Source organism: Aethalodelphis obliquidens, unplaced genomic scaffold, assembly GCF_003676395.1.
Source record: "Aethalodelphis obliquidens isolate GAN/ISIS:26980383/991018 unplaced genomic scaffold, ASM367639v1 scaffold8, whole genome shotgun sequence".
In the NCBI taxonomy this organism is placed as follows: Eukaryota; Metazoa; Chordata; class Mammalia; order Artiodactyla; family Delphinidae; genus Aethalodelphis; species Aethalodelphis obliquidens.
Genome location: NW_020837952.1, coordinates 53,072,731 through 53,085,256, shown reverse-complemented (window position 1 = coordinate 53,085,256; position 12,526 = coordinate 53,072,731). Strand labels below are relative to the sequence as shown.

General features: G+C 38.5%; 1 protein-coding gene across 12 annotated transcripts in view; it reads left to right on the top strand.

The window, feature by feature from the left end:
- RBFOX2 (RNA binding fox-1 homolog 2) overlaps positions 1 to 12,526 on the top strand; it is a 262,326-nt gene that overhangs the window by 158,405 nt on the left and 91,395 nt on the right. The window lies entirely within an intron of this gene.

Genomic DNA, 12,526 nt, shown 5'->3' with positions numbered 1-12,526 from the left:
ATAGAGGCTGAGAGAGTATTACTGATGTTTAAAATACTGGTATTCAAAGTAAAATCTGTTTTGATTCCCTTCAACTTATAAAAAGGTAAGTTATAGGAACAGTGAATGCTAATTTAAATGTATTTGACAAATTAGAAGTTTATCTCTAAAGAAATAGATGAAAACCACTATCCCACCCCCTAGAGGTGTTTGTTTTGTCTTATGCCTGTAATATGTATGTGTGTCAATGTATGTGTGTATAAATATGTACTATATATGGCATATATTGGTGTGCATGTCAACCAGTAAGTTATATATGTGTGTATAAATATATAACATGTAACTTACATGTGAGACACATAAAGCTTATAACTTACATATATAATTCATTGATTAACATACACGCAGACACATATGTGCATTTACAAATATGAAATTACACCCTAACCATTATTCAACAGTATAATTTTTTTCACTTAATAATGTATCAGTCACATCTTTTCACCATGTATGTATAGATCTATCCTCAGGAAGAATTTAAAGCTCCAGAGATTGATGAGGCCCTCAATAACATATTTGGGGACCACTTTCAGGCTGAAATTAGAACAGTTGTTCTAGAATTTGAGTTACAGTCTATCATCTTAAATATAACACAGTTTGGGAAAATTCCATCTTCTGTGATTAATTCATCAGGTATTGAACTGAGTTAACTCATGAAGGTTAAGTTTGACAGCCTCACGGCCCTGTATGGTTTATAAGTATCATTATTTCCCAGCCTTTATATCAAGAGAATCTTGGTATCAGTCATATCAAGAAGATGTAACAGTGATTAAGATGCTAGTTTATAAGTATGTGTGTGGCCAGTACCGCTGTACTGCTGGACATGAAATGAAGTAGAGGGAAGGTGGGAGGGCAGAGCATACAGGAGGAAGAAGGATTGGAGAATGATTTCATTAGAAGGGAAAATTTAGTATAAGTTTTTATTATAGAAACATCCCTATTGTTATTTCTTTATTACCATTTTAATAACTATATAGGGGACAAGTAGAATGTATATTATAGGCCCTTAAGGTATCAGATCAAAAATTTTATAAGGCTCAATCTCTGTTAAGAATTGGCACAGCAGCATCTCATAGTTTTAGTGGTGAGAAAGTGACACTATGGAAGTGTCCATTAAGAGCAGCTTTTTAAAAATGTTACTTCCTGTGTGAGAAGTTGCCCCCAGTGTTTAATTTTGGACTGTAGCATTGTCTTGCCTTTTGGATTTACCTGTGTACTGATCTATTCTCCCATAAACTGCAAATTCCTTGACAACAGAACTGTGCCTGTTCATTCCTCCAGTGCTCAGCACAATACCTTGTGTATAATAGATCAATAAATTTTAAAAATTATACTGAGCTGATTTATTGTTGTCCGTCATGTGTAATACACATCGAATCAGGACCAGCAATCTGAAGATAATCTAGTACATTGCAGTGGTCTCTGCCTGATCTCCCAGAACCGATTTAAGGTAAACGCTTAACCAAGAGATCTTCAATGTACTAATGAGGCCATTCTGACTCTTAAAAGGCAATTTCTCCTGAACGATACTAAAATAAATTGCGATGACCATAAAAGGAGAAAAATTGCCCTGGGGGTGGAGTGGGCATGGTAAGAGTTAGACTCTTACAAATGCAAATAATCCTCATGGGTTAATCTTACTAAAACATGTTATAATATTACTGGCTCTCCAAGATTAGGGAGATCAGAGTCCCTGAAACTAATTTAGAATTATTTATCATTTTGAACTTTTGAATGTTTGCCCCAAGTAGGGGATTTCTTAGGAATGATAGTTATAAATGGTCTGTCTGTCTTACTGAGCATTTATCTTTACTTTCTGCTCATTCTAGATCCTGTTTGCTAAGAATTACTTAGCAGTTCTCTGGTTTTAGATGGGCCATTTAGGCTCTGAAAGCCAACTCTTTAACCTGCCCTGCATTGTCAGACTGACCTAACACCTGTCCGTGTTTGTTACTGCTTTTAGTATCTGTTATAGAAATATGTGTGCACATGCGTGTTTGTATATAGTGGCAGGGTGGGTATAGCAGCTTCCTAAAAGGGGAGAAGCAGCTGGCTTTTCTGAAGAGACCTTTCCACCCCCATCTTTTTGCAAGCAGCCTGAGTTAATCCTTCCATGTTTGATTGGAACAGCTGAGAGAGTCTCTGGCATATCTGAAGGTTTCCAGTGGACTCATGTTGCCTCAGAGTTGGGGCCACCTTCCTCTTTTCTAGTGCTGGTCCTGCCAGCTGTCCTAGCTTCTGTTAAAGCACAGCAGAGGAGGTGTTAAATGATACAAATACAAAAACATACAGTGTCATGAAAGAGCTCCTTTTACTGCCTGTAACAGCGTGACTTCATTTCTCTCCCATTCCTTTCCACGCACAAGGATTTTACACTGTTAATCCTAACACCTGTCTGTGCCGGAGACAGTAAGAAGGGTGTGTGTATTCGTGTGTGTGTGTGTGTGTGTGTACGTACACGTACGTGCGCACGCGTGCGTGAAGTCCCGCCCAAGAAGAAATAGAGAATACCAGTCCCATCTGCCTTTCCACGTCCTGGATTGGGAGTGTTCCCTCTGACGTACTTAAAGCCTAGAATATATATATATCACTTTGGATCCTGGATACCTTGTGCTTCCTACCGTTTTTGGTGCCACTTTAAGGAGCCCGCGATCCCTTCCTTGGCTGTCATTCTCTACCTCTTGAGTTTCTGGAGGAGTTGTCAGTTTAAAACCAGCAGTAACAGCAAATCTCTAATGTAGTTTTCAGTCTGTAGCTAGTAACTCCATTGGAGCTTTTTGTTTTCCCTGAAAAACAGCCATTTCTTCTGTGTAGTGTTGAGTCTTATTGGGGTGGAAGCCTGGCCTGAAGCAAGCTCTTTCTTCATCACCTGAGCCAACATACCTATCTGCGTAGACTGGAAGTCAGCCAAGGATTTTTTTGGTGCTACCAGGTTCCTTTGCACAGGACAGCCAGATCAAACAAGGCAAAAGCTTAGACACTTTTTGTACTGTTTTTATTGGAAGATTTTTTCCCCTTTGCTATGTATGGTGTATATTGTATGGATTATCAATATCCTGTTGTCCAGGTAAGCTAAGGGTTATAACTTGTTTCTAGATAGTACTTGATGGTGGGATGAAATGCTTATAAGCTTCCTGTCTTCTGACCTGGTACCATTCAGAGCATAGATTTCCCAAATTTGCTGTAACAGGAAGTTTGTGTTTTATAGTATTGAGGGCTGGGCAGCGGTGGTTGCTTTCAATCCTAGAAGTTGTGAAACTTCAGAAGTCCGTGTGTGTGTGGTTACCCACATGCGTGTGTGTGTGTGTGTGTGTTTTAAATACTGGGCTTGGCATTATAAATGTAACATAATTAAGCCACCATATATATTATAGTAAACTTCAGGCTTCATTTTGAGTTGATGAGAAGCACAGATGGTGGTTTCCAAATGTTGCTGTATTTTTCAGATAGGTAATATACAGTAGAGGGCACTCTCTTCACACTTAACATTTTAGACTTTCTGTGTTGGGATCACTGCCATCTTAATTATTAACTGGTTGAAATCTAGAATCATAAAAATGTAGGCCTTTATCAAGCATATTCCTGAATAACTATTTGCCTTTAATTAGTAGCAGTACAGTAAATGAAGTTGAAGTTAAGGATTCTGGATTCTGAGTCAACCTATGGTATTAACACCTCCATGTCATGCTCAAATAGCTTCATTTTTCTTGACTTCACTTTCCTTGTATATAAAATGAAGGGGTTGGACTAGGTGATTTTTCATATGTCATGATTCTTTGAAATATTAATTGTACTGAAAATCTAGAATAGGAAAATAAAAATGGTTAATACAATTATATCTGAATTATAGACACTACGTAGTTTCTCAGTTTGGTTTAGTTTGTTTTTATGGCATTTAATTTTTTTTTTTTTTTTTTTTTTTTTACAGATTGCCATTTCTTTAATAATTAGCTCCTAAGTTATGGATTGGACAGAAATGCATAGGGTTAAAGGAAGTGACAAACCAGTATATCTTATTAGGTATTTTGGGCCTAAAGGCTAACCCACGCTATTTTTTTTTTTTTTTTTTTGCGATACGCGGGCCTCTCACTGCTGTGGCCTCTCCCGTTGCGGAGCATAGGCTCAGCGGCCGTGGCTCACGAGCCCAGCCGCTCCACGGCATGTGGGATCTTCCTGGACCGGGGCACAAACCCGTGTCTCCTGCATCGGCAGGCAGACTCTCAACCACTGCACCACCAGGGAAGTCCTCACTCTATTTTTAATTGGACGTGTTGGGTAAGCTCTGTAGAGTAAACTCACAGCCCTCGTTCACACTGTAAGCTACCAGTATGGAATCATGTGGGAGGGGATATGGCTATGTTTCTTTAACTATATTGTAGGACATTGGTCTATACTACATGTTTTATATTAGCTGTATAACTCTCTGTGATTTTGAGTTATTCAAATCGAGCTTATATTTTCCATGATGAGGCTTTGATACATTTGTGGGTCTCATTTATCTGTGAGCTGTTTCTCTCCTGGCATAACACAATGGATTGGTCTATGCAACAGCTTAAGGCTGGAAGTGTCATGAGACTAGATTAGAAGCAAAGCTTCTTACAAGTAAATATTGATGTTCTTTTGAAGAGAAACATCTGTGAACAGTAAATTTCTGAGACCCAACTAGTAAAGTAATGGACTTGTAATAACTGTAATATAAGTAGTATAAAAATAAAGCTGAAAAAGTAAAAATGTTTCCAAAGAAGATTGAGATGTTGGAGATCTATGAAAAACAGAATTGTAATATGTAAATAAATTTTTTGATGTAGAAAATTGGCCATTCTCCCCAAAAATAAAAATTGTGAAGTGGATTAAAGGGTTCTTGTTTAGAAATTATGACATATTTGATAGTCTTTGGCAGGAAAATTTTATTCATTTATGATAAAATGAATTTGCCACCGCAAATTTAGTATTAAGCATTAGTATTTAGTATTTAGCATTAAGATTTAGTACTGTTAAATGTGGTGCTCAGTATTTGAAACAGCACTTTCCTGACTTTGCTCCATTTATTAGGTTTATTCTGTTTGAAATTAAGGTAGCTTAGAAATGCAGGTAATGGGATATTAAAATTTAAGAGTACACTCTCCACCACATCGAGGAAATTAATGTGATTGAAAAAGCAATTTTAAGTTGAAGGATCCCAAACTATGTTACAGTCTTATTTCGTAATTCTGTTAGGGTAACAGGTTTTTCCAGTGCATTTATACAATGGTGGTGCATTTATGACGATTGTTTGCTACCCAAACTGTCTCAACTATAGTTATAAAATCTTCTTTTTAGCTTCTATTATATTCTTGTACTTAGTTAAATCAAAGCTCTTTGTTGCATAGTATGAATACTTGTGGTTCTGTACCAGTGTGTTATGCAACTGGACATTATTGAGGACGTGATTGTACAGTATTAAAAATTAAAGGTTTTGCACCTATTTTTTAAATTAAGTAGTTCTAGAATTGCTAATGTTGAGATAATGAAACAAAGTGAGTTCTCAACATAGGGCAATGAAGTATTTTAGGTACTTGACCTTTTATTACTCTTACGGTTAATAAAATCATGCCTGTCTTAAGAGTGTGCAATTGAAATTGGTTATTTTATTAGTTATAATTTTTGCAGAACCAAATCTGGGCCAAATCAGTTTAAAATACAGGCAGAGGAAGCCCCTACAGATAGGGGCTTGCTAGATATGATTTAAAGGACAATGAGTGTAGTCTCCCTACCCATAAAAAATCTATTTGAGAAGCTGTTCTTGAAATTAGTCTTTTGGATTAGACATTTATCACCTCTGACTGGATGGTTAAAATATAACTTGTTAGGATGGCTACTGTCAAAAAAAATAACGAAATCACAAGTGTTGGCAAGGATGAGGAGAAATTGAAACCCTTGTGCACTTGTTGGTAAGAATGTACAATGGTACAGCTGTTGTGGAAAACCGTATGGTGGTTCCTGAAAAAATTAAAAATAGAATTACCATATGACCCAGCAATTCTACTTCTGAGTATATACCCAAAAGAATTGAAAGCAGAATCTTGGAAAGATATTTGTATACCCACGTTCACAGCAGCATTATTCACGGTAGCCAAAAGGTGGAAGCAACAGCACAAGTTTCCATCAGTGGGTGAATGCATAACCAAAACATGGTATATACATACAGTGGAATATTATTCAGCCTTAAAAAGGGAGGAAGTTCTGATATAAGCAGCAACATGGATGAACCTTGAGGATATTATACTAAATGAAATAAACCATTCACAAAAAGACAGACACTGTGATTCCACTTATATGAGGTACTTGGCATAGTCAAATTCATAGAGACAAAAAGTAGAATGGTGGTTGCCAGGGGCTCTGGGGACAGGGAGAATGGAGAGTTACTATTTAATGGGTATAGAGTTTCAGTTTTTTTTTTTAATATAATTTTATTTATTTTTTATACAGCAGGTTCTTATTAGTTATCAATTTTATACACATCAGTGTATACATGTCAAGCCCAATCTCCCAGTTCATCACCCCCCCCACCCCCCTACCACTTCCCCGCCTTGGTGTCCATATGTTTGTTCTCTACATCTGTGTTAAGAGTTTCAGTTTTATAAGATGAAAAGAGTTACAGAGATGGATGATGGTGCTGGTAGCAAATTATGAATACACAGTTGACCTTTGAACAATGTGGGGGTTAGGGCCACCGACCTTCTGCACAGTTGAAAATCCATGTATAACTTCACACTCGGCCCTCTGTATCAGTGGTTCTGCATCCTTGGATTCAACCAGCCGCTGATTGTGTACATGTGCAGTGAAGAAAATCCACATGTAAGTGGACTTGCACAGTTCAAACCCATGTTCTTCAGAGGTACACTGTATTTAATACCACTGAACGGTATAAATGGCTAAGATGGTCAATTTTATGTTATGTGACAACTTGTTGCAAGTTAGGGGTTCATCTAGTGTCACAGTTTTTCCTGAGGCAGTTTTACTTAACCTGTCACCCATCAAACACATTGGCACTGATTATCATTTTGAGGTGAATGGGGCAGCTGGAGGGAGAAGAAGCAGGAACTTACATTTTGGGGGGTGTAGCTGTGTATCCTGATTTGAGGGTTCAGGAGAGCCAAGTACAGCTTAAGGATATTAGGCATCTGGAAGACTGAGAGACAGTGACCTATCTAAAAGATACGTGTGCCTAGAGGATGCTCAGGTCTGCAGAATGCTATAGAGTGACTTAGCCCATAGGCTGTCCACTTCTTTGTGGGCAGATGACCTTGATGTCAAGGGGGATATATATATATATACTTTAATTTCTCATTTCAAATTAATTTATTGCTCACCAAATGTTTTTTGAGTTATGGGCCAGGTACTATGCCAGGCACAGGGATTTAGTGGTGAAGAAAACCAGCAGAATCTCCAGTAATTTAGTAATAGAGATGTGGCATATTGTATTATTGGAGAAACAGTACACTTCAGTTTTCACCGATTAATCGTGTATTTTCTTGATAATCTGGTTATTCCTAAACTTGTTTATGTCCCATCCCTTTAAGTATTTGTGTAAGAACCTTTTCTTTAGTCTCTCAGAGAATACAGAGAATGTACACATAATTTCAATTGCATATATGACTCAGTTTAGAGTTTGGGATAGTTTAAAGAGATTTTAAAGAGTATTTTCTGCAAATCTAGTTAATAATGTATGAAGTGATGTTTTCTAATATCTCTGGCCTCACCTGTGTCTTAGTGTGTACTATTTGTGATCTTGTTCTAAAGGTTGGTTTGGGGGGACAGGAAGTAAATATAAGGATTATTTGTTTTTTATAAGCATATAATGTTTAAAGCAGTTGATCTCAAATTTTGCTTACCTTTTTTTCTAGAATGGGTTATATATAACTGAACACTGCCTAACCCTGAGAAAATGAGCTAGGATATAGTGGAATTATCTACAATTTGGCTTTATTTATATTAAAGAGAATGCTGGGACAAGGAATATTAAAGTAGTATTGTCTGAGAAATGCTTCTGGAAAGGTATTTATATCTATTAGGTGTAAATTGTTATTTACACTTAGGGTTATGAGGGGGGACATGCTGTGAAAAGCTTTTATACTAACAAGTTTTTATTATTGCCAGAAATGCTGTCCCTTTAATGTTGCTTTTCACTTGGGTGTTAGCGGCAGCCTGGGAAAGTATGAGCAAACCCTGCCTTCTGGTCAGGGACTCTTGGACCTGCTTTTAGCATTGCTGGTAAGTGGGTGGAAGGTAGGAAGGTTGAGTCCCTAAAATTGTGAGGAGCAACGCCACCTAAAGTGAGTTGTTTTTTTTTTTTAATCAGTGAGTGTTGTTTTGTCTAGAATCTGAACTATTCTAATAAAGTAGAAAACAAAGCCTTTCTCCCGCTCCCTCATTTTGTACATCTTCCTTTCGCCTTCAAATTTCTAAGATATTGAAGTAAATTTATAAATTTAAAGACATTTCCAAGTACTCTTTGGGAAGAAAAGAATGCTTTTATAGTATTTTGATAACCACAGAGATGCTCTTCGTTCTTAGGTACCCGCATATGGATAAATAAATGGCTAGAGGTAGAAATCAAGGCATTACAGTTTGATTTCATCAAACATTTATTCATCTACTAAGGTATTCAGGCGTTGGGTTAGGAACTGCGTTAGGATTGTGAAACACAGTTCCTACCCTCAGATTGCTCACAGTCTGGTCAAAGTTATGCAGAAACAGTATCAACCATGGCTTAGGCGCTAAGGCACAGGGATAAGGGGTACCTAACCCAGGTGTGGGAGCAGGTAGGGCAGCAAAGGCTTTCTGGAGCAGGGGGATCCCTGAAGTGAGCCTTGAAGGATGAATTAGCCAGATAGAAGGCCGTACGCAAGGGAGGAAGAACAGAAAACAGAACAGAACAGAGGTGTCATTGAGGAACTAACTGCAAGTCGTGAAGTGTGGTAGGAGCAGAGGAGAGCAGTGGGTGGGGAGAGGGAAAGCCGGGGCTCTGGACAAGGGGGCTGAAGCCACGTTATGTGTGTTAGATGCCTACTTAAGAGTTAGAATTGTCCCCCTTGTTAGGCCGTGGGCAATAGTTGAGTTTAATCAGGGAAGTGGCATGATGAGATTTGTGTTTAGAAAGATCAAGCTCTGAGAGTAGTAAGAAGCCTGCATGGGAAGAGGGGTAGACTGAAGGCAGGGAGATACGTAGGAGGCTGAATGCAAAATAATAAGGTCAGAACGGAATTTGTGGTGCTAGGGATGAAAAGAAAGGGCACATTTCAGTGAAATCAAAAAGACTTGCTTCTGGTTTGGTGTGATATTGAGTGAGAAGGAGGAGTCTTGGAAGGACTGCAGACTTCCCATCAAATTTGGGTTTAAATCTGGACACTTCAGCTTGCTAGCTCTGGTGACTTTGGGCAAGATACTTAGCCTCACCTGGTCTTAGTTCCCTCATCTCTGCAAAGGAGATAAAAATATCTTGTCTTGAGGATGAAATGAGCTAAGAATGTGTGTAGTTGCCTGATAAGACACCACAGAGTAAGTTTTCAAGAACTGATACCTCTTTTACTGGTTATAAAGTTTAACCACATTTCACCAAGTAAACAAACATGGCAGAATGAGTACTAGAATCCAGACTTCACACATACAGGGATTTTATCTCCTTTGCCCATTTAGTTTTCCCCCAGTGCCTAGAATAGTGTCTGGCACATAGTAGACACTCAAACATTTGCTAAATGAATTAGTGATTCGATTTTAAGAATTTAATTTAGCTTTGGTCTTTTAAGATAGAGAAATTTGTAGGATATCTAAATGGAGATGACCATTATTTAGCATTTGGATATTTTGATCTGGAGTTCAGGAGAGATATCTGGACTGGATATAGAAATGTGGGGGCCATCAAGGTAAATGGGTGGTAATTGAAGCTATGGGATGGATTACATCACCTACAGCAAATGTGTTGGTCAACAGGGGGCCTCGGGAACTAAGGACCATTGTTTAACTTTTTTGAGATGTGTACCCTTTTGAAAATCTGATGAATACCGTAGATCCTCTCTGCACAGAAATGCACATAAAAATAACAAATTTCCACCAGGGTACCTGTGTGAGGAACTATATACCTTGGGTTAAGAACCTGTGGTGTGCAGTAGAAAGAGGTCTGAAGATGCCACCTCAGGCAATACCAACACAGAAGGTGGGCAGAGGAAAAACAGTAAGATGGGGAAGCAAGTTAACAGGAAAAGAGGAAAATCAAGAAAGACTCAGAATAAGAGTTTCCAAAAGGAGGGAGTGCCAAATGCCACAGACAAGTCAAAGAAGGTATAACATGTCCATTGACTTCGGCCATCAGAGGTCTTTGGTGACTTTAATAAGATCCATTTCCGTTGAGTGGTATGGGGGAAAGGAAGCTGGAGTTCTGGGGATTACATAGAACACTGAGCAAACAATGAAGACATTGAGACAACTAGGAGAAGTTCCTTCATTTGTTTATTTATTAACAGATATTTATTGAGCACCTACCGTGTATCAGGCACTGTGCTGGAAGCTGGAGGTTGATCCACAAGGGTGGATGTGGTCTCCTCCCCTAGCTGACGTTCTTATTGTCTGTTTGCCTGCCTACCTCCCCAGCCCCCTCACTCCTGCCCAGAAAATGCCCTGAAATGCGTTTCTCCTGGGTACCACTGGGCACACTCAGCCACCAGGGCCCTCCAGTTGTTTTGCTGGGTCAGATCCAGACTGTTCAATTGCTCTTCTCTCATTTGGGCACGAGGGAGCAGATTGTCCTCTGTAACACCACCCTTTAAAGTCAGGGATGCACATCAAAATATCCTTGAGTTCGTGCAGTGCTCACTATGATCAGTGAGTTTATGAAAATTATTTTAATACTTTTGTTTTTCACTTTTAGCTCACACTAACTCTTTCTTGTGGTAATGACTTTTATACGTTTATTATTTGCATTATAAAACAGTGGTCCTAAATGTAGAAAAGAGGCATGAATACCAGACCTAGGGAAACCTTTATCCCAGTCCTAGACTTTTTGCATGTGGGAATCCCTGATTTTTATTTTAAAAATCTCTTCTTGGGGCTTTGTTGTCTTTCCATACGTATGGAGGTTTGCCAGCTTCAAGACAGCCATGGCTTTCATAAGACTAGCATGTGTGTGAGTGTGAGTGAGTGAGTGTGTGTGTGTGGCGGGGGGAGTGGGGGACTCTGTCTTGGTGCTCCTGGTTTTTTGCCCCTAGCACTATTGTGGACCAGTGGATTCAGAGAATGGTATACAGTGATCCTCAGTTTATTTCTTATATTAGAACTGAAAGCGTAAATAATTATCCCATAAATATGATTTAGATTTTCCCAGAAGCACACTGCATTGCCCCTGCTTCCAGTGAAACTCGCCTACCTCTTTTCTGCTTCCTCACTTTGTCTTTAAAATTTTTTGACTGCATTTTATCTCCAGATTGGCTTTTCAGTTGCAAATTCAGAGAATGTAATATGTTCTATCTTCCAGATCATTTCTAAAAATGTTAAATAAGTACAAGTTCAGAACCAATCTATTCCTTTTCTCTTAATGTTTTTTTCTAATGTTTAAAGATCCCATTCTTTTGTACATATTTCTTTACACGTACAGGTTATACTAAAAGTATACTGATAGCTGTAAAATGCCCAGAACAATGCCTGACATATTGTAGGTACTCAGTAAATAGCAATGACTGTGCTGGTTTCTCCAGGCTCTCCAGATTGTTTGGTAGTTCCTGTGTTCTTTTCAGAATTGTTAAAATGATTATTAATTTGGATGGGAGGATGGGAGCGTGATGGTGGTTCATTGGCAATGTGCCAACCAACATTATTATCCGGCACTTTTTTTTTTTGCTGTACGCGGGCCTCTCAATTGCTGTGGCTTCTCCCGTCGCGAGCACAGGCTCCGGACGCGCAGGCTCAGCGGCCATGGCTCACGGGCCCAGCCGCTCCGCGGCATGTGGGATCTTCCCGGACCGGGGCACGAACCCCTGTCCCCTGCATCGGCAGGCCGACTCTCAACCACTGTGCCACCAGCGAAGCCCAATATGGCACATTTTTTTAAAGCTTGGTTATACATTTTGCCAAATAATCCTCATTGAGACAGCAAAAACTTAAGTATTCTCGGTGTGATTTGTGATTTTTAATTTTGATTTCTTTATGTGTTTATTTTAAAAATAGAAAGCTCAATTTTGGAATTAATCTCTTTGTTCTTCAGGTAATCTATTAGAGATTATAACATAAATATAGCATAACTTAAAATATATAATAAAACCTTTAGAATAGGATCTTATTTATTAGAATACTAAAAAATTAGAAAATCTTTATTTTTATGAGACAAACATCATAAACTCATCAAACATTCACATAGGTTACTTTATTTGAATATATAATAATAGAAAGTAGGGAGATATGACATTTATATTCAGAGGTCAAAGACTTTTCCAAGATCACTTGTAAAGGGCAGAAT